This window comes from Ursus maritimus, unplaced genomic scaffold, assembly GCF_017311325.1.
Source record: "Ursus maritimus isolate PB19 unplaced genomic scaffold, ASM1731132v1 scaffold_1, whole genome shotgun sequence".
NCBI classification, from domain to species: domain Eukaryota; kingdom Metazoa; phylum Chordata; class Mammalia; order Carnivora; family Ursidae; genus Ursus; species Ursus maritimus.
The window spans coordinates 89492085-89515583 of NW_024423343.1; the positions used below are offsets into that span (position 1 = coordinate 89492085).

The 23499-nt window shown below is 38.0% G+C and overlaps 1 protein-coding gene across 1 annotated transcript in view; it reads right to left on the bottom strand.

Annotated features, from left to right (window-relative positions):
• Nucleotides 1-23499, bottom strand: part of THSD7B (thrombospondin type 1 domain containing 7B) — a 699268-nt gene that overhangs the window by 658828 nt on the left and 16941 nt on the right. The window lies entirely within an intron of this gene.

Below are 23499 nucleotides of genomic sequence, written 5' to 3' on the forward strand. Positions count from 1 at the left end.
AGAAGAGTCTCTCAGAGATACTGATTAGCACCAATTTGGACCAACTGAGTTTGAAGTGACTATGTAGCAGTCAGGGAGATCTGCAGGCCATAAGCAGGTCTGGATTTCAGAAGAAATTTAGGAGTGTGTATGTGTATGTATATATTCTGTACCCTAAATGAATATTAAAAATGTACATGTGATTCTGAATGCAAGAGCTCAGACAAGAGTGAGCACAGGGAGAAGAGAACTGAAGGCAGAAGAGAACTGAACTTGCAGAATAAAGGGCAAGTGAAAGAAATGAGCTTATGAGAACAAAAAAGAAATGCCCAGAAATGTAGGATGAAAATGGGAAAAAAAAAAAAAAAAAAGTTTTCAAGAGAGGAAACAATTTCTAGGAAGAAAATATTCCAAATGCATCAGAGATACCTAGGAAGGTCAAGATCAACTCATGTGTGTGATAACCTTTATAATTCCAACTATTTAAGGGTGATATTATTATTGTTTTTGTTTTTGTCTTTACTTTAAATCAAGAAAATAAAGGCTCACGAGGTTTATGTTAAGCGGTTTATGTAACCAGACAAGGCAGAGTTGGAGCAGAATTTTGAACCCACACTATTCTAGTACCATATCCCAAGCTTACTCTTTCTATCACAGTCTTTCACAATTTGATGGTAGAAATACCAGCAGTAAATAGAGGTAAACAATGTTGAAAAGGAAAGTATTTTTTAAGAGATGAAGAGAAAGGAACAGAGAAACAGAACCAATATAAGAAGAGAGTAGGACTACTTATTGCAGGAAGTGAAAGGAGAGAGATTACCAGAATGGAGAGTTCAGGGGAAGAGATGAGACCAAAATGGTAGAAGGGATCTACCTGCCTCAGACATGGGAGAAAGGAGGGAAAAATATGTATACAAGGAAATGCAGTGGCAAGGAGACTGTGAAAGTAGAGAGATATTTTGCCTGCTCTTTTTTGCTGTTGTTTGCTTGTTTGTTTTCTTGGTAAAGTTGATCAAAAGCTATTTGCAGAAAGGAATGGGACTTGAGAGTATTAGAAAAAAAATGCAATATTCTGCCTACCATTGCTAAATTATTTTACACTCTTAAAGGAGTATTGTCATATTACTTTCCTTCACCAACAATGTCATTACAGTGTGTGTGTTGTTTAGGAGGGAGGGGAAAGCAAGAAAATTGTGTCACTAAATTTAAACAAATGTGCAAATGATTAAAGAGATTGAAACAGGAATCAAAAACTCCTAATAAATAAAGGCCTAGGACAAGATGGCTCCCCTGGAGAATTCAACTAAACATTGAAAGAACTGATGTTAATCTTCCTCAAATTGTTCCAAAGAATTAGAGGAGAGAACATTTCAAAACTCATTCTATGAGTCCAGTATTACTCTGACACCAAAACCAGAAAAAGACACAATAAGAAAATAGATCAATATCTTTGATGAATACTGATGCAAAATTCCACAACAAAATACTAGTAAACGTAATTCAAAGGCACATTAAAAGGATTATACACCATGACCAAGTGGGATTTATACATGGAATGCAAGGATGGTTCAACATACAAAAATCAATCAATGCAATAAACTATATAAGCAAGATAAAATATAAAAACCACGTGATCATATCAAATGACACAGAAAATACATTTGACAAAATTCAACATCCTTTAATGATAAAAATACTCAGCAAACTAGGAATATAAAGTAACTATCCCAACATAATAAAATCCGTATACAAAAAGTCCATGGTTAACATCGTACTCAATGGTAAAAAACTGAAAACTTTCCCTCTAAGATCAGGAACAAGACCAGGATGCCCACTCTCACCACTATTATTCAAGCATAGTACTGGAAGTGCCAGCAAGAGAAATTAGATAAGAAAAAAATAAATAAATGCCTTCCAAATTGGAAAATAAGAAGTGAGATTATCGCTGATCACATGATCTCATCTGCAGAAAATTCAAAAGATTCCACAGAGGGGAAAAAAATGGTTTCAACTAACAAATAATTTCAGCAAAGCTGCAGGATACAAAATCAACACACAAAATTCACCCGTGTTTCTATACACTAACAGTGACCAATCCCAAAAGGAAATTAAGAAAACAATTTACCATAGGGCATCAAAAAGGATAAAATAGTTAGGAATACACTTAAACAAGGAGGTGAAAGACTTGTACACTTGAAAACTACAAAACGGTACTCAAAGAAATGGAAAATAAATAAAAAGCCATCCCATGCCCATGAGGTGGAAGACTTAAAATTGTTAAAATGTCCATGCTACCCAAAGCAATCTACAAATTCAAAGCAATATACCTATCAAAATCCTAATGACATTTTAATATAACATATTAAATTATAAATATATTTTAAAAACATAAAGAAATACGAAAAACATCTAAAATTCACATGGAATCTCAAAGTACCCAAACAGACAATGCCAAGACTACAAAATGGGGAAAGACTAAACACTCAACAAATGGTGTTGGAAAAATTGGATGCTTACTGAACAAGGTGAAGTAGGGCCCTTATCTTATTACACCATATACAAAAATTAACTCAAAATAGATTAAAGACCTAAATGTAAGCCTTAAAGCTATAAAACTCCTAGAAGAAAACAAGGGGAAAGCTTTAGGACATTGGGTTTTACAATGTTTTATTAGACATGACATTAAAAGAACAGTCAACAAAAGCAAAAATAGATGGGACTACATCAAACTAAAAACTTCCATGCGTTAAAGGAAACAACAGAGTGGAAAGGCAACCAACCTACAGAATCAGAAAATATTTGCAGCTCATATTTATAATAAGAAGCTAACATCCAGAACATTTAAGGAATTTCAACAACAAAACAAATAACTTGATTTTAAAAAATGAGCAAAGGACTTGATTAAACAATTCCCCAAAAAATGATGTATGAATGGCCAAAAAGCATATGAAAAGATTGTTCCACGTCAATAAATGCAAGATAAAGTGCAAATGAAAAGTATGATAGGATTTTAGTTCACACCCATTGGGATGGCCACTATCAGAAGAACAGAAAATAACAGCTGTTAGAGAGAATGTGGATAAATCAGCGTCCTTGTACTCTTCATGGAATGTAAAATGGAGCAGCTATTATGGAAAAGAGAACAGGGGTGCCTTAAAAAATTTAAAATAGAACTACCCTATAATCCAGTGAGCCCACTCCTGGTTATAGATCCAAAAGAATTCAAAGCAGGATCTTGAAGAAATGTCTGCATACCTATGTTCATCACGGCATTATTCACAATAGCTAAGAGTTGAAAGCAACCCAAACAGCCACTGATATATGAATGGATAAAGAAAATGTGCTATAATCATATAACGGAATATCATGCAGCCTTATAAAAGAAGGAAATCCCGTCAATATGCTACAACAGAGACATTTTACTAAGTGAAATGAGCCAGTCGCAAAAGGAAAAATACTGTGTAATTCCACTCATATGAAATATCTAAAGTAGTCAAAAACATAGAAACAGCGATCAGAAAGGTGATAAGTTCCCAGGGGAAAAGGGAGGACATTGGGGAATTAATGTTTAGTAGGTAGAGATTTTCAGGGTAGCAAGCTGAAAATGTCTGGCGATCTGTTGGAAAACAATGTGACCATACTTACCACTGAGCTGTAGACTTAAAACTGGTTAAGATGGTAAAATTTTACAGCATGTGTTTTTTACTACAATAAAAAAGTTTTTGGAAAAAATGAAAAACAGAATAATTGTAGATCTAGACGCACTGAAACTCCATGAACACGTGGCGGAATGGCATTCGGGCTGGAAGAACGTGTTCTAGGACATCAGTGGTCTCTGACAAAGAGATCTTAAGCAAATCAGAGGATTAGCTGTTCACTCTGTCGTTTCAATGGCAAGGTGGGCAATGGCTGCCTTGATGAAAACAGATACCAGTCATGGAAAAGAGCACATTATGGAGTTTTAATTTTAGAAAAATGTAGAATTCTGTCCAGGGTATCTACTTTAAAAGTTAAATGTAGCAAACAAGGGTTCATCAATCAAGTTTAACAAACAGAATGTATGTCTCATATCTATATCTTCAGCTCACTGGAGAAGCTGAAAATTGAAACTACAGAGATCAGGAAGCTTATTACATTTTTTAGGTATAATTTCTGGGTGATAGGCTGAAAAGATTATGAACTGGAAAGTATATCATGGCCAACCAAGTGAATGCTCCTCTCCAAATAATGTAGCTTTATTAGACTCACCTCCCGTCTCCTTTCCACCCACCTTCAAAAAGCTGGAAATGGCACAATTTCTAAGCCAAGAGAAACTGATTAGGGGGAAGAGAAGGTAGGCAGGATTTCAGTAGAATCGGGTGGGGAAAAAAGGCAGGAATTATGATAAATGATTTTATGATGATATTACGCAACTGTGTGGCCACAGTCCCTTCTGGTCCAAGCAGGGCTGCAATAGCCCCGATGTTGAGTTCCCACGGTAAACCAGACAGCCAAATGTAAATAAAGGTAAAGCTGATGCCAGACACAGTTCCCTTGGGCTTGGTTGCTCATGTCCACCAGAGGTGGGGGCAAGTACCTGAGAACGAAGAATCCAGACAGTGAAGGAGCAATAAAAGGATACTGCAGAGAACATTAGGGCTTTTTATTCCTTTGATAATATGTATAAAAGCATCCCTGAGATTTTACCTTAGTAAAAACTAAGGAGAAAAGAATACTGAAAAAGCAGGAAGCAACCCCAGGCTCCAAATTCTCCAACCTGTCTTTATACCTTGGGAAGTTTCTAAGGAAAATAGCCATCTCCGGGCAGAACGATAACCAGTCGAAAAGATAAAGAGACATGCGAGTTCTCACAATCTAGGAACAGGGTGCAATTTGGCCCAATTGCTCTATTGACTGTAATTAAAACCACAGTGCTCTGTTGTGCAAATAATGGTTTGTAAAAAGAGAGGCTTTATGAATTCCGTCATCTAATGATTTTTCCATTAACATGCTAATTAATTCTATAATTAAGAAAATGTTAAGAATCTTAAAAACTTAGAAAATCAAGGAAATGCTGAATGGAAATTGCCATCTAGTTTTTAAGATGGTAGTGTTAGTAGTTGGTAACATCTCGAACAAATTCCAAACATTCTTCCTTCTTCATAATTAAACTTGGCTTTCCACCTTCCTTAGCTGAATGCATCTTAACCTGCGCCACGGCCTGACCTGGTAAGAAAAATAAAACCCAGGATATGCAAAATAAAAAAGTGGCCTCGCACATAAGCAGAGAAGACACTGGCCTATGGGGTGCTGTTCCTGCGTCTCCAGCAAGAAAAGTCCCCTGAACTTCAATTTAGAGGAGCCCGCCTGCCACGGTGGGGGATTAAGACATTTTGCACATTAAAATCAACCTATGGGGAGGCCGGCATTTCTATGAGAAGCGACTGATACTATACACAGACATTAACATAAGCTGATCTGGGTCAGCCTAATGAAGGAAGCCAGTCTTCTAAAAAGCAGAAGGCTGCAAGGTTCCAAGTGTGCGAGAGGGAGGGAGGGGCAGCCCTGCAGGGGAAATTGCCCCCTTCGGTTCTGCTGGAGGCTAGTCCTAATTACCAGGAAATAATCAAAGAATATATTTTGGCAGAAGAAAAAATGTACTCCGGGGTATTACTGTTTTAAGCAACAATGTCCTTTGTGGTTGTTTTATGTGAGTGCCATCTTGAGTCAAGAGCTTCCAGAGAGTAAAAAGGACTTAAAGCTATTGAATTGCCCATTATTTACTACTGCTGTCCTAAACCGCATGCATTTTTAAGGAATTCATCATTTGGGAAATTGTTTCGCTTTGGGGCTTAGGAAGAACTACTTTAAAAAAACCAGAATTAAAGGGACTTTTTAAAGGACTTCTTAATTGAGTGCCTAACTAAGAACACTTGAAGTAGGAATGCCTCCATGAAGAGAATGCAAGTCCCCACCAGCACTAGGGCGCGCTGGAGTCTTGCCCTGGGGCTTCTCAGTGTTACAGGGCGTTGCCTACTTGTTCTCCCACCTCTGGAGACCAGCACAGCCTGTGATGAGAAAGGAAAGATACCAAATGGAAGAAACTAACATCCTTTTAAACTCCTTTGTTTGAATCTACTTAATTTTCTTAAATAGAGAAGCCAAACTAAAGTTTGTAGTTTCCCTGTCATAGAAGAGAGGAGCAAATCTCTGCACACTTTGTGTTGTTATCCTTTCCCTCTAAGGAGCACGAGTCATAAACGCTAAAATAGTGGGCCAGTAACTATTGGCAGTTTTAACTTCAGGGATGCTGTCACTTGCCGTGGGCTACCCCAGAGTCTTCATTGCATGCATTCAGAAAAGAGGAAAAGAAAAAGGAAAAAAATTTTTAAAAAAAGGACAGGGTCAAGGAGCAGGTCTTATTCCAGACAGGATCAGAGTAGAGAGAACACAGCAACTATATTTGGCAAGGTGATTCAACAAGAGGAATGGGGAGATAGAATGGTAAAGGGGAATTAAATCTATTTCCAACTCACTGAAACCAGAGCGGGGAAATGAACATGACAGAGACCTGGGCTGTGATTCCTTACTGAAATAGGAGGACGTGGATGGGAGATGATGTAACAAAAAGGCTCCTTCAGAAGTCAGGTCACTTGGGTTCCAATTCTAACCACGTGACCTTCACCAGGTCGATTTTGTTTGTAGACCCAGGAGTCCTTCACAGACAAACTAAACAGATTGTACAAGGATAATCTCTGTAGTCTGCTTCACCAGCCAAAAATCCATGACTAAATGTATTTCTGATCAAACTAAATTCACAAATTAAAAAACCCGAACTTTTCAGAATCGGTGAAAATGAATGGTGTTAACAGATTCAAATTTCTTCAGATTACAACTAGTAACACTGTTTTGGAACTGCAATTAGTGTTCTAGAAATTTCTTCCATCTAACCCTAAGCCAACAGTTAGAGAATGCTAAGCTTTTGGATATTGTACTTGAGACTTTATGCCAAAGTAAAGAAATCGCTCAAGGCACATTTGAATTTTTATGACTCTAATGATGTCAGTTCACAAGATGGACTATTTCCTTTGGAAAATAAAGAGTCCTCCGGGGTGACAGAACAGACGGTGGGCCAACTTTTACTTATGGCTCAGATTACATAGACGCTGCACCTTAAATAATTTATATGATGTGATCATACTCGGGCCTCATCTGTGGGAACAGACTGAACTGAAACCAAATATGTCCCAATCTGTATACTAATCACTGTTCAATAGCAGAGACGCGGTGGCGAGTCCATTAGGCTAGCCAGAGTCTGGAGGCTCGGGCTACTTAAGCACTGAGCAGATGTTCAATTCTGGTTAAAATGGCTGGTTCCACCCCACCCCCAGCTGAGTCCTACGTAAATGTAAGCTGACTCACTGACTCAATTAGACAAGAGCTGGCTTTGGGAGTCCAGAGGCAAAACCACACACAATCAGCCTTGTCCATCCCTACTGAAAGAACCCAAGAAAGCATGTGATGTCAATAAGCTAAATAATACCGACAAACACTGTGGCAGTGTGAATATACTTCCTTCTACTCACAGGAAGTAGGAGAATAGGAATAAATGATGAATGGGAAAAGCGCTCTTCCAAACTGAAGATTTCATACAAATGCAGAGTTGTTGCCCCAAATTTTGAGATGGGATAATTTCATTATCTCTAAAAATCATACCCATAGTCAAAAATGTACCTCATGAAACTTAATGATTATTTCTCCTAACTGCCTCCTATATGCGACTGATAAATCCAGCACTGATTTGAATGCTACTTTTGTAAGTATTTCTACAAACCTTTTGGAGATTCCTAACAGTGCCCTCTGTGACCACAGGCTGGGTAACTCTAATTATCCATTTTATAGATAGGGGCCCGAAAGTCTATTCCAAGAAATGCAATGCCAGGGCTGGAGAATGAAATCACTGATTCATGACAGCCATTATTTGGATTCAGGTCCTCTCCCTCTGCCAATTGCCAAATGCTGTTTGCCTCCTCCGTCCCTATCTAGATGCGCAAGGAGCAAAGCCAGATGCGGTGGCAAAGCAGTCTCCACATGGCTGAACAATCTGGATCAAAAAGGAGGCAAGGGAAGGTGACAGGCTCCAGAAAAATCATACCAGCTGGAAGCTACACTTGATGCCCAGTGAGAAGCAATGGGGAAAAGCATTTTCTAGATGACACGCTCGAACTGTAATAAAAGGCTCTATGGGAAGGTGGAAAGTGGGCTGGAATCCCAGAGATCTGAACTCAGAACTAATTCTGTTGCTCATGAGCTGTGGGACTTTGAGCCAATTTCAGAATTTCTATATACCTGCCTCTTCTTACCGGTAATACGGGGATCGCCAGGCCTTTGTTGTTATGAGGAAATGAGTCAGTGCATGTCAATGAGCTCACCTTGCACAGGAGGCCCTCCATCAGTAGCACATTTCTTGCCAAACCTGCTACCTGCAGCCACCAAGCCCTTTCAAGGCCAGTAGACAAAGTTCAATCTGAACCAGTAGACACACACATTGGGCATCACGGGCAGAGGTCAGTACGTGTTCTTCCCTATAGGCCACCTATCAAAACAATCTCACAACTAACAGGCACAATGATATTTGCTCTTCTGTCATTTTTCTTTTGGTAGCTAGAAGTGGATTAAGAAACAAAAAAGCCTTTTGTCTCCTTCTTTCTAGCAAAATTTACACCAAAAAGAAAGCAATTAAACAATTATTAGGCAAAGTAAGAAGGGCTTTTTATCTCCTTCTATACTAGAAGGGAAGAGAGATGGTTGTTTCTGCAATTTTAAAATGTCCTTCAAGTACATATACTTAACACAAAACTACAAGCTAGAAGGGAACTCTCGTGTTCAGCAGAAATCTTTTCCTTGATATATTTAACACTAGATATTATTATAACCATTGAAAAATAATACGCACTTACTATATAAAGCATTAGTTTAGGACCCAGGCTCTGGAATCACAAGGAGTTCAAATCTAGGCTCTGGTACTGACTTGCTGTGTGACCTTGGGCTGAGTACTTAACCTCTCTGTGCTACAGTCTCTAGATCTACAAAATCAAAATAGCAACATTATCAACCTCCTAACAATCCAGGTGAGGCAAAAGAATATAAAAGCCATGTAAAGCAATTGGAACAGTGCCTGACTGTTAAGAAAAAGTAGTGAATGTTAGCAATTATGCTTAGTTATTACTGAGGGAATCTCACAGGTCTCAAAAGAAATGTGCAAGGGAAGACTGATTGGGCTAGTTAAACTTGAGAGTTCAAAACAGCATTTTATAATAAAGTTGATGAAAAACTCTTTGATACTTGTGTTGCATGCTGCTATCAAAGGAGAAACAACATCCTATCACTACATTTACCCCTGATATAGGACATGTAACAATTTATGATAAAGTTCTCTATCTTTGGAATGAGTGTCCTGATTACTCCTACACTATGAAAAACTAACCATTTCACCATGCTTTGGAAAAGACTTTTTTAAGTCCCTTAACTCAGTTCAGAGAACAGTGTAGTCCCCCTATGAATGTTTCCTCAATACTGAAATGTTCTGAAAAAGAGTGATACTCACCCTATTGCGTGATGTGGTTCCACCTCACCTAATATCCCACCCTGTAGGTAAAAACATCTTCTTTTGGGGACATTTCGTGGCCCAAACTGTCCAACTCCCGCCTGAGATAACCCAGAAGCCATTTTGTGTTCCTTTTAGATAAAATGCAATTTTATTTTAAGTTCCATTGTTGTAGTATAAAACAGCATCTTAAATATTTCATTACATTTGCCTTACCTATCTCTTTATCTTTTTTCAACGATGTTACTAATAATACAGCTCAAAATTACATAGCCATGTAGTGCCTATCATGCAACAGACACTGATTGCAACACTTTACATAATTCATTTTCGTCCTCACAGTCCTGAGGTCCTATGACCATGATCTTTTCACAGGGGATAAAACTCAGGCAGAAAGAACTTGAGTAAATTGCCCAGCATCATACAGCTGGAAACCAGAGTTAGAAGCACACATACCACTATGCTACACTCTAGTTCCCGCCTTCCTTTCTGCTTCCCTCCTTCCCTTCCTGCCTGCCACATCCATCTGTCCATCCACCACCCATTCATATGCCCTTTTATCTATCTGCCCATCTCTCCATCCAGCTATCAACCAAGACGTAGGTGGGGAGGAAGAAGGAATTAGAGCATAAACTTAGAAGGAAATCTGGAGTTGAACTAATTCAAATATATCAGTGGGATTTGTTGGCTGTAAAGATCTCTCTTGTAGTAGGCTCAGCATGACATACATTATTAAAGAAATAGGGCTTTATATGAGTGTCAGTTTCTCAAAATGTAAAGACTAGCTCTATTCAAGAAACCCAGCAGATTTGAAGAAACACGTATAGTCTTACCATACAGCAGCCGCGTTACTCAGATATGAATACTATGTCTAAAAGGAAAGACATAATCAGCAATTGTTCCTTTTCTTTCAGTAAGAAGAAAGCTAGGTAGGAGTATGTCTAAACTATCTTTCCTTCCTTAATGAAACTGCTATTGATTTTTCATCCTGGTGAATCATTGCCTTGAAGCAATTTCTTTTAGCTGCAGGTTCTCACATTTAATTTGGATGTATGCTTAAGGGAGAGTTTATCAATAAAATGTCCAGAGGAACGCCAAAAGGTTTTTATTAGAAAAAAACAGTGAAAGCAATTTTATCAATTTTGTTAAACACAAAGATGATCAAAGAATTATTAATGAATGGCATTTAAAGAGCAATTTCGATGTGAATATGGGTCATATCAACATAATCATCACTCTAAATGTTCTCAGTGGGCATAAACATTAAAGATTTCCATGAACAAAACATAAATTTGCCTGCCCTTCCAGGAAAGAGCCAAAAGCTGGACTTAAAGGTGATTTTGCTGACCAAAAATAATATCTCCCCGAATTCTTTCAGCCTCATCCTTTATTATGCACTCATTACTGGACAAAGCATGAGCTGTGTATTATCTCATTTGCTCTTATAACCCAGGTACTCAATTTTATACATACAGTAAGGCAGAGAGAATTTAAGAAATTTGCCCCAAATTATATGACTACCAAATGACAGAGCCAGCAAACTCATGTATGTGTATTTCCAGAACTCACATTCATAATCCATGAGCAGTTTGCATATGCAAAGCACTTTGGTTCTCTTCCATATATAAAAAAAGCCTTCAACTAAGTGAATATTTTCATAACAATCATTAATGCACCAGGATAATAAATTTTTAGGTTAAACTAAGTCTGTACAATGTCAATAACTACAATACTGGGATGCTGGAAAACAAGGCATTTTTAAAATAAGAAAACATTCTTGAGGTTCAATTTATTCACTTTAGATCCTCAAATCCATATAGGTACCGTAAAATCCCAAGTGGATATGACTAAGTTCCTCTCAGAACACAGTCCCTTATTCCTAAAAGTGCACCACATTCAAGAATGATGCCGCCCTGGACAGGTCTAGTTCCAGGACAATCTGCACATTGACCTTTCTCACACTTTGGTCTTTGATCTCTCCTGCTCTGCCTCTCTTGCTTAGCACCATGTATAGTCCCTACTCAGTACTCAGTGTGTGTGGTTCAAGCTGTTTTCTCCTTCCTGACAGAGCTTTTCCATAGACTGATGATACACTACTCAACTCTTCGTTGCCCAGAACACTGTTCCAGGACTCCTAGAACCTATCTGCCCCAAGAGAAACAAGGGAGAGACCACCACAAAGACCCTAGAAGGGCCTCTGCAGAGAATATATATCTAAGAAAAGGATTGTTGTTTCTGTCTGCCAACAACACTCCTTCCTACGCTCTTCTGCTCTCAGGCTCCCAGAAAGTCATCCCATTATGCCAGTAATTTGTATTCACTTCCAAGAAAATCATGCAGAAAAATAAATAGTAACAATAACCCCCCAAAATGACTAATCCAATTAAAAATGGTCAGAAGACATGAATAGACATTTTTCCAAAGAAGACATCCAGATGGCCAACAGACCCATGAAAAAGATGCTCAACATCACTCATCACCAGGGAGATGCAGATCAAAACTACAATGAGATACTACCTCACCCCTGACAGAAGGGCTAAAATCAACAACAGAGAAACAACAGGTGTTGGTGAGAATATGGAGAAAGGGAAACCCACTTGCACTGTTGGTGGGAATGTAAACTGGTACAACCACTGTGGAAACTGTATGGAGTTTCCTCTAAAAGTTAAAAATAGAGCTACCCTATGATACAACAATCGCACCCAAGGAATAAAAAATACCAATTCAAAGGGATACATGCATCCCAATGTTTATAGCAGCATTATCAATAATAGCCAAATTATGGAAACAGCCCAGGTGTCCATCAACTGATGAATGGATAAAGAAGATGTGATACATATATACAATGGAATATTGCTCAGCCACAAAAAAGAATGAAATCTTCCCATTTGCAACAACAGGGATAGAGCTAGAGAGTATTATGCTAAGCAAAATAAGTCAGAGAAAAACAAATACCATATGACTTCACTCATATGTGGAATTTAAGAAACAAAACAAATGAGCAAAGGGAAAAAAGAGAGAGGAGAGAGGGAGCCAAACCAAGAAACACACACTTAACTATAGAGAAAGAACTGATGAGTTACCAGAGGGGAGGTGGGTGGGGGGATGGGTGAAACAGGTGATGGGGACTAAGGAGCACACTTGTGATAAGCACGAGGTATTGTAGGGAAGTGCTGAATCACTATATTGTACACCCGAAACTAATACTACACTGTATGTTAACTAACTGGAATTTAAATAAGAACTTAAAAATGAATAAAGTAATTTAGTTCTTAAAACAAACAAACAAACAAAAACCAGAACGAGAGAAGCGGTGACAACATTAAAGGATTTAAGCAGTTCAGCCATATCACAAATACTAAAGCATCATGTAGATTCCACCAGTATATTCACCTTTAACACTGTTAGGGCATGTTCACGAGCCTTCAGTTCACAATGCCATCTACTCTTTTCATTTCCAATACAATTTTGGATTATATGTCAGACACAATCTGATTAGTATTTGGGGTTTCTCAGATAAAAAGAAGCTCAAACTGGATTTTCCAAAGTCATGTGTGTATTTGTCATGCATTCATTCTCCTGTGCACTACACATTTATTGAGCTCAAAACTGAGCAAGACTCTGGAATTAAAATTATGAAGGATTCAAAGATGAGTAAGAAAAGATATTGCTCTCAAAGAGTTTCTGTTCTAAGAGTGCGGTGGGGTACCAGCCCTCACCAGTGATGGACAAAACGAGGAAAGTTTTCTTGCTGTGCTTCCCTTGTCTTTCCCTTGGCTTCATTTCGCACACCCTACCCTTACTCTCCAACCCTCCTCCATCCTGCCATCTTTCAGGCTCCCAGAACTTTGGGGCTCATTCGTGCCCTTCCCTATGTGCCATAAACTGAAAGGGACTATTCGAATGCACTTTCTATGACAGTCCCACTTTCAATTACATCTGCCCTGTTGTTCCCATAAGTTTATTTAAGTGATTTTCTATTTGTATGTATTCAAAAAACATAATCTTTGCTATCCAAGCCTCCAGGAGTCCTTGATGTAGTTAGCACAAATAACTAAGGTGTGGTGCCGTTCACTCAAAACTCTTCTCTCCTTTATCTGTGCCCTCAATAAGTATGCATTACAAGCTAGTGTGTGCAGACTCCCTCCCAGGTTGATGACTATAGACTTAGGGCTCCCAGGGAGGGTTGTCTCTTCCAAATGAGAACCCAAGGTTCCTGATAGACTCCCACCTGGAGTCTCAGTGTTGAGTTTTTTAAAGCAATTGTTTAGAAGCGTAAGTTTATTATCAAGAATATGCTCACTCAAATTCCAACTCTGCTACTCATCTCACTGTTGTAAGCCAGTTTCATCAGATGCAATATGGGGATAATAATATCATAGGAGTTTTGTGAAGATTCAATGAAATAAAGCCTGTCAAAGTAATCAGGCATCTAATAACTGGTCAGTCAACATAAATATTATCATTGCCTCTATTATTTCTAGCACATTTTGTGGGAGCTTTTATAAGATTCTTCTTATGTATTATTAATTTTGTACATCTTATCTTATGCATCACATGTAGCCCTGGAGATTTTTAAATGAGCCTAGGAAACAAATTTTGGCAGCCATACTCAATATTTCTCTGCAAAAAAATTAAAACTATTAAAAATCATAAAGTATTTTAAATCAAAGCTGTCAAATAAATTCCCTGAAAAGATTAAATGAAAACTGAATCACTCAATTTTGAGAAGTTTAAGATACTAAATTTTCAGGCAAATACAAAACTTGAGATGAATGTTTTTCATCTGCTATAGCCGCCAATGTCAAATTCCTCTACTATTAGTGTCATCCTTATCACCGAAAATACTGCACCAGAGGAGACATCCTGCTGCTTAATGTTGGTGACATTTATTTTTCAGCTTGAGAAGGAAAAACACAAACCTCTAAACTGAAATCTGTGTGGGCCAGTGAAATACGGCAGTTGTCTTACCAGAAAAGAAGAAAAAGACAATTTTTCAGTTTTTGAGACCATAATTGTTACTTTCTCTTAAAGGAAACAATATAAAAATTCTCAAATTTTAAGAAGTAGGTTTCCACTACTATACTGAATTGCAAAAACGGTTCATCAAACTAAACTGTCATTTACTTCTAGGTGTAAAAATGATTAAGACAATAACAGTTTTGATTGTTCAGACATTAAATGAATTAAAGTTATCCCACAGTCCCTATTTAGAATTTTATTATTTTCTTGCTTTGTTTTTTAATTTTCTCTCTTGGTTATCAAACACTACTTTGACCCTATGTAAGTGAATAAAAACAAGTGGACTGAAATGTATCCTTGTATACATGTTTGAAAATTTTAAATCTCAATTTTAAAAACAATCAGTATTTTCTACCTTTGTAGCTGATTCAATGAAAGAAATCTGAAGACCACTTAATTGTCTACCATACTTCCTTTTTTGTTCACTTTAATGACAAATATATTGAAATCTCTTTCACATTTCTCATCTAGAAAAATTATTTTTTATTCTACATATAAGTGAGATCATATAGTTTTTGTCTTTCTCTGTCTGACTTAATTAATTTAGCAGAAGGCCCTCAAGAATCCATCCATGTTGTCACAAATGGCAGAATTTCCTTCTTTTTATGGCTAAATAATATTCCAATAAATGAATAGTATATAATACATATAGTATATATAATATATAATATATATGTGTATATATATTTTGTTAATCCATTCATCTGTCCATAGACGCTTTGGTTGTTTCCATATAGTGACCATTGTAAATAATCCTGCTATAAACATGGAGGTGCAGATATCTCCTTGAGACAATTCTTTCAATCGTAGTTTCATTTTTAATTTTTTGAGACTATCCATTTTCCATAATAGACATACTGATTACTTATACAATGTTGTATGTCCATTATATCTTATTAAAACTGAAAAAAATTCTCTGTAAAAACACCTTGAAATATAAGGGAACTATAAACATTTGAGTGACTTTAATGGTAAACAACATTTTGCTCAACTTGTTCTCCACAAATCGAATAATAATTTTCACATTATTTTCATTTTAAAACTAGTGTTTCCACAGGTTACTTTTGCAGAGATTTTATAGAAAAACTAAAAAGGCCAGCTAAAAAAAAAAGAGAACTATTATTTATGTCATGCTGTTTCCTCTATTCTAGTCTATATATAAAGTCACTTTTCAATTATTTGTTCCCTAAACAAGAAATAGAGGGTGACTCTGCAAGTTAATCAGAACTTCCAAGGCAAATATATTTCTAGATTACTATTTGGAAGTATCTATACTCTTGCTTTTCTGTTGCCATAGTCAACAATTCAAAAATATAAAACTGACCACAAAAATCTCAGGTTTCCTTTATGTTACTCCCTCTGCCCCCAATACATCCTCCTTTTTTTTTTTTCTACTAGGGAATACCCTGTAAGTACAAGAAAATCAGTGTGTACACTTTCCCCACCCACACACTTCTCCCCTACACACACACTTATTCTCTCCCTTTCTCTCTCTCTGTTTGTGTATATATATAAATTTATATATATAAAATGTATATTTATATATATTCTTTCATATGTATACATACATACAAATACACACACACACACACACACACACACACATGCTTTTTTTTCCTAACCAATACATAGAACATTTTGAAAGATGAGATATTTTGAAGTTAGGAGATTCTCATAGGGTGGCTGCCTGCAGCTGAATACTGAGTTTGCTCCAAACCTTAGATGCTCCTGGAAATTCACTCCAAACAAAGGAAATAGGTTAAAGGGGGGAATGATGAGTATTTTTAAAGACCTCTATGAAGAAATGGAGAGAAAATTTTAAAAGTGATCACAAAAGGCAGAGAAGAAGTAAAGGGTGGAGGGATACCAGGCAAATGTGTTCAAACGTTGAGACATTTCACCGCAACCGAGTGAGAACCTCGGTCTACCCGTGCAGAGTTTCCCAGACAAGCAAATGCCACAACTTGATTCTGCCGGAAGCTGTGAGTATCTCCCACTGGTATTCAACATCCAGAGCCACCTGCGTGCCTCTCTCTGGTCCCCAGTATCAGAGGCTCCAACACCAGCCCCAATTGTCCTCTTCCATTTGACTTCCACTGATTTTCTGTCTTTGCATGAGAATAGATGCTCCCTCAATTTTAGATTACCCATAATGATGTTTCTCAATGTTTAATGATGAATGTCTCAAATTATTGGCTATCATTGGTTTATCTGCCTACAACCAAGTGAAACATTATTCCTGATATATTGTATCAGATTGCATTGTCTTAAATACTATATGAGATACCAGAACATTCTACAGAAGCTTGGTGAAGAGAATAAGCTCTATTATGACTAGGGAGGATGACTATATACCTAGCTATTAACTGAGGACCAATGAAACAGTCTTTCCAATACATAAACAACATAATTCACACAAAGCACTTAGCCCAGTGCCTGGTATCCAGACTATTATGGCTTCTTTCCACCGTTCAAGGCAATATTTCTTATATAATTTTTATATTCTCATACTGCTTTTGATGTATCTCTGTTAGATTTTCTTTCCGTAATTGTCTGTTTATGTGCTAAGTCACCAACTGGATGATAAACTCCCTGAGAGCGGAGGAAACAAAAATCATCATTGTATCTTCAGAGCCTAGAATGTGGTAAGTACCACGGCAAATGCCCCGTAAATATTTGACAGCCAACTGAAGGAATGAAGGTAGAATGAAGTTTTGTAAAATTCCACTATCACACAAAGTAGGATGATGATAAGAGCACTCCACCAGTTCTCTGGAAAGCTGGATTTTAATTTCACCTCTACCAGTGATTCCCCGCATCGTCTTAGGCAAGCCGTGTGCAACCAGAGAATACCTACAAAGGTCCTAGGGTTGCCATGAGGATTACAGTCCACAGTAAATGTGAGGTTGAAGGTCAAGGATATAGTGAATCAAAGAGTCCCTTCCCTCCCCACAGATTCAGTATCCTCAGTTGGCCAAGCGAATGCGGTGCCACCTTCAATATTGTGTGAGTCTGAGGAATCAATCCCTAGACACACTACCATGAAGAAGTTCTCAGATGGTTAGGAATTTAAAAATCACATCAAGTGGAATGTGTATTTGCTAAAAACGTTTTTTTCTTTTTTTTACTCTCAGCTTTCTCTAATTTCTTTATCTAAATTAATTCACTTGTTTCAAAATTACCTCCCAGTGAGCTCCTGGAGCCAATCATTAAAGGTTCCTGGGGGTCTCCAGACCACTTATTACTTCTCTCCAATGAAGATACACCATCATCACCTCAGCACCAGCTGTCCCACCAGACTGTCCTAACCAGGTCAGAGACCTGCCCCAGAGCAGAGAGCCTCAGCCAGGCACCAAACACCTCCTTTCCAATCCTAGTGAGCATGGGGTTCTCTACTTAGCACACCACAAATTTGTAGCTAGTCAGAGGAGCAGAAGGGGGAGTCCTTCAGTGGCCATACTGAGCATGCCCCAACTTCCCCAGGACCCAGTCCTGGAGAGACTCTAACTGGGGACTCTTCCGGGTCCAGAGTGAGAAGGAAGCCCTGTCACTGAACACGACCTTTGACCCTATGAATTTCACCACTACCTCTACTTTCTCTGTGCCTGCCACCAATTCAGGATCAGGAGTGCTCATTCACTCAGACACCTTTCCACCACTCGCCAGGATGCCCAGAAAATATCCCACCAGTCAGGGACACCACTTCCAACCCCTCCTCACCTGATCCTCTCACCCCTCACCAAATAGTATTGAACTGGGGAGAGGGTAAACCATGCTTTTTCTACCATAAATAAATGCTTAGCCTCTCCTTCCCTTGGAAGCATTTGGGGACATGACTAGGACTACTTTTGATCTTTGCTTTAAGGCTTCCAAAAATCATGCCTCTGGCTCAGCTAAGAGAAACCCCCAAGGGGACACCACTGGGTCCTGAGAACTCCTTTGAAAGGTTTGATTTTTCTGCTGCCCATTCCCTGAGACTCAAGGAGGGAACACAGAGCTTCATCTACACTGTGCAGGAGCACAGGACTGATGAGTCCTATGCTCCATCTCTGTCATAAGAGCTGAAGGCTGAGCTCCCATTTGTGCAACTCAGAACCACTGATCCTCTGCGTCTGGGAAGGTGCCGATCCTCCGTCTCTGTCACCCGGGATGGAGGGATGGGGTGGAGTGGGCTGAAAGACCTCTATCCTGTGCATGCTCCAGCTTTGGAGTAGCCAATCAGCATCACCTCTGAGGTGCATGTAAAAAATATATATTTTTTTATATTAAATATATATATATATTTTATATTAAAATATATATATTAATATATATATATATATGCTGTATTTTCTGCTGTGACTAAAAAAGAAAAAGCATTTGAAAGCAACCAAGCAAACAAGAACAAAAACAAAACATGACAGATCCAAGCTACTTTCTAGTATCAGGAAAAGACTAGCTTCGAAACCATGTCATCTGCCCATAATCATCTTTTTTACCATTTACACCCTAAATTCTTTATCCCATAAGTTTTCCCAGGCAGAGACCTGGTTTTCCTATGCTGACAGATCAGCACTAGAAAAATTATATCTCCTATGGAGCATTTACTATATGCCAGACTCAGTCTTAGACTATCCATTCATACTTAAAAAAAATAACTTTCTGGGATATCAATAACCTTATTTTGCAAAATATGATAGGGTCCGTAATAAATGCTACAGAAGTGTTTACCAAGTGAATGTGGGAAGAAATAAATTGCTGAAGAGAATACTGAGGCATGGAAAGGATGCACGACTGGCCCAAACTCACACCCAGGCGAGAACAAAGCTTAGACACAAACCGGATTCATCCAATCTCAGAATGCCTCCATGCTGGACCAAACTGTTTTGGCACTGAGTTTAAAATAATGTTTCCCAACACTACATCGAGAACTAATGATGTACTGTATGGTGAGTAACATAACATAATAAAAAATTTAAAAAAATAAAATAATGTTTCCCCTCCATGTAATTATTTGAATTAGCCACCTCTTTTCACCAGATTCCAGAGCTGCCAACTCTAGTCCCATCTCTCAGGAGAACAAAAGTTCTTCCTTGCCCAAATAAGACGGGAAATAATGACCTTCTGTCAAGTCATTCTGGACACCTCCACTGTATTGTTTCATCTGCCCTTTCTCCTGAGAACTACCATTAGAATTTATTGATTTTATCTCTCATTTTTAAGGACCACCTACTATTTTGACTCTAAAAAGTGGAATGTGTACCACTAAGGTCCACCATTCACTCCCTCACAGTGAGGCTCTGGTCCTCCACCAACAGCCCATGTGGCAGAAAAGTGAAGTGTCCTTGAAAGGGAGAGGGGAGGTTGAACTCAGAGCACCCCTGTCCCATTCTGTCTCTGTTGTTCCAAGTTGTCTTCCTGGCTCTCAGCTTGCTCACTGTCAATAAGGTGGCCAGGCTTGATAACCTCAAGATCCCTGACGGCTCTAAAATGCCGTGAAAACAGTGACTTAATAAAGGTTTCATAGCGATGCAAACAACCACAGTAAGCTTTGAAACTACTGCACAATAAACCGATCTTCAGTCTATCTCTGGTGTCAGCACTGACAGCACTGTTCAGCCTGCCAACTGAATCACCCTAAAATGTGGTCCCTGATCAGTCAACAAATTCAGTAGTTCCTACTTTTGTCCTCTCCTCCATTTTCTAAACTCTAGATTCTTTAACGGACCCAGAATTTCCATTATGCGACTTAAGTGAATTTATCTCACATTAGGAGGGACCCTCTGGCATGTAGGATGGAAGACCTGAAGGGAAATGCTCTCCCCTTCGGTTGTCATAGGGGTATTAGATATCCAAGACATACACGCTACATCTGTTCATTAATTCATTCTGAACACTGTTTCAACATACCTTCAAATCTGATTTTGGGCCTTGGGTTCTGTAATAATTAAATCATTCTCCTGCGCTGAAAGCTGGCTCATCAATTTCAAAATCAATCAAGGGCAAACAAATCAGACAGTCTAACGAAGATGGGATAAGAGGTGGCAAGGCCTAACTTTTAATGCATCACCGGCTTTAATACTGAATACAGAACACTTTACAAAAAAAACTTTTAAAAAACCATCTTTGCTTTGTAGAAATCCTGGTGGTCACAGTTTCTTTCTTGAGTATATAAATAAAACTCTGAGGAATCTCTCCTTGTCAAAGTTCACCTTAATGGAAATGTTTTTAAAATATCAAGAGGACTTAAAGAGCTAAAGTCACTTCCCCAATAATTTTTAAAAATTTAACCTAAGCACTGAGGAGTGTTTAAATATCAGTGAAATTCTTCTCAAACATCCCCTTTCCAGTTATCTTGTAACCATCCTTCACTGACCTTATTGTCTACTTCAGAATTTAATGATTAGGAAGCACTTGGGGCTTTCTCAGATAATATTCTAGGGCTTTCAAAAAAAAAAAAAGAGAGAGAGAGAGAGAGAAGCACTAAGGAAAGGGTATATTCTTAAAACATCCAAAGTTGTGCATCAATATAACTTAGACAGAAATCCTTGGCATTCTTTCAGAACGGGTCTTCAAGGGCCACGGTCTACTTGCTCCGCATTGAGAACACTAAGTGGCAGCCCTCCTACTTGAAAACAAGAACTGTGTCTTGCTCCATTTTGTTACTCTCACAGCACAGCACCTAGCATGTAGGAGAGCCCAAAAACTATTTGCTGCATGAATAGAATCTTAACATTCAAGCAAAAAGGCAGGAAAAAGAACCTAAGTCATGTCAGATCAAAACTCCTCTGTCAAAACAATCATAAAATCCAAGGAATGAGAACACTTTCCTGATTTACAGAAGCATGGAGTAAAAGTTCTTATGATAGTTTTCTAAGTGTCATGAATTTACATAAACCTTTCACCTCACCCGTTAAGATAGAGACTTGGAAGATCAGACACTTCCCAAAAAAAGATGCATGCGTTTTGTTTATTCAGGAACACACACACACTCCTTTCCACGCTCAGAAACAAAACTCATTAAGTTCAAGCTCCATGCTGAAATCACAGCTGTGAATCCTTATCTTTCTTCCTTCAAATTATGAGCCCACCATCTTTGATGGATATTCATATTTTTCTCCTAAAAAGTAAGTTTTGAATCCCTTTTAAATTGTCATAAGTAATTTATTTTAAATGTTATGGAATGCATGAAAATAAAAGACAATGGTATATAAATGATATATTTATAATAAAAAGTGTTCTTTGGAAATATGAGGTACCAAATAAATGTAAGCTGATAACATATTAGATAAACAGATGCTTTTGTTTTTTTATATAAAATGTAATAAAAGCCTTCTCTGTAGATCACACTGCTATAACACTGAAAATGTTTTCTGCACTAAAATACAGAAGGCTCTGTTGTGCAGTGTGTGTGTAGTGTGTTCTAAATTAAGCCATGGTTCAGAAGTAACCTCAGTTCTATTGATCAATAACAACACACAACTCAAAGGCATTCCTAGGGTAAAGGGGCCAAAGAACCTTTTTAACTGTCACAAATAGCTTATTACAAAGACACAGAAAGGCAGCAAGAACAGACACACTCACACACATGTGCATGAGGTTATGAGCAAGACCTAACATTTTATGGACCAAGTGGCTAAGTCACATTGGTTTAGAGGTCCTATTCTCAACATCAGTAGGACACCAAGTAAGGGTACAACTCTCAGCTGCAAAGATGTCAGATCTTCATTCATGGCATTCCGATTGGATTATCTTTGAACATATGCCCTTTCAAGTGAAATTAATCAATCTCTTTATCACTCTCACTGCATCTGGAGCCATAATCATTACCCAACTGCTGAGAAAGAAATGAAACCACTAATCGCACAGGGAGTGGAGCTTAGTGTTCAGACCAGGAAAGTTTTTATTAAGTTCTAATTTGAAAAGTGATTTTTCATGACTAGCCATACAAGACATACTTATGTCCAGGAGGCTGGACTTGCCAAAGCTGCCAGCTAAGTATCCACCATTTTGCCAACGTGTTAACAACTGTAAAACTTAATGCTTTCCTTAAATTATTCAGTGATTGGGGCGCCTGGGTGGCTTAGTCGGTTAAGTGTCTGACTCCTGATCTCAGGATTGTGAGATCAAGCCCCCCATCAGGCTCCATGCTCAGGAGGGAGTCTGCTCCAGATTCTCTCCCTTCCCCTTCCTCCATCCCATCCCCCTGCTCTCGCTCTCTCTCTCTCTCTCTCTCTCTCGCTCTAAAAGGAAATATAAATGTTTTAAAAAATAATAAAAAACAAATAAATCATTCAGTGATTGAATCTTGGGATGAATTTACAATACTCAACATGTAATATTCCAGATAGGAATATCAGAATCCATCTGGTTCTCTGAATTTAACATAAATGCTGCTAAGTATCAAACACATTAAGGTCTAGTTATTCATAAGCCTGGAATTTCCCCACCGCAATTCTAGGAACCCCACTTACAACAGTAACATAAACCCACCCAAATGCAATCAACAAGATTCTCACCTCGTTGTTACTTTTTAAACTTTTTGAACACCTCCCACTCTCAGAACACTAAACAGAGCTGTGCTTCACTGGAAACTATAGGCATGTTTTTGTACAAAACTGATTTATATTAACTGAAATAGATTGTCCAATTGACTTACCTTATAAAATTGGATGTGTGTTCCCAGAAGAAAAGTTACAGTGTCAAAATAGAATTTTAAAATTCCATTTAAGAATTCAATAAACATCTTTGCATCCATATAGTTGAATGATAAATTGTAGTTACTTGAAGCATATAATAATACACAATGTAGATATACATTAAAACAAAAGCAAGACATTTAGCTCCCAAGAGGCTAGAATTAGAGAACACCAGACACAGACTGCAGGATTGATCTTTAAACAGTTTTAAGAAACAGAAAAATAATACCTCTT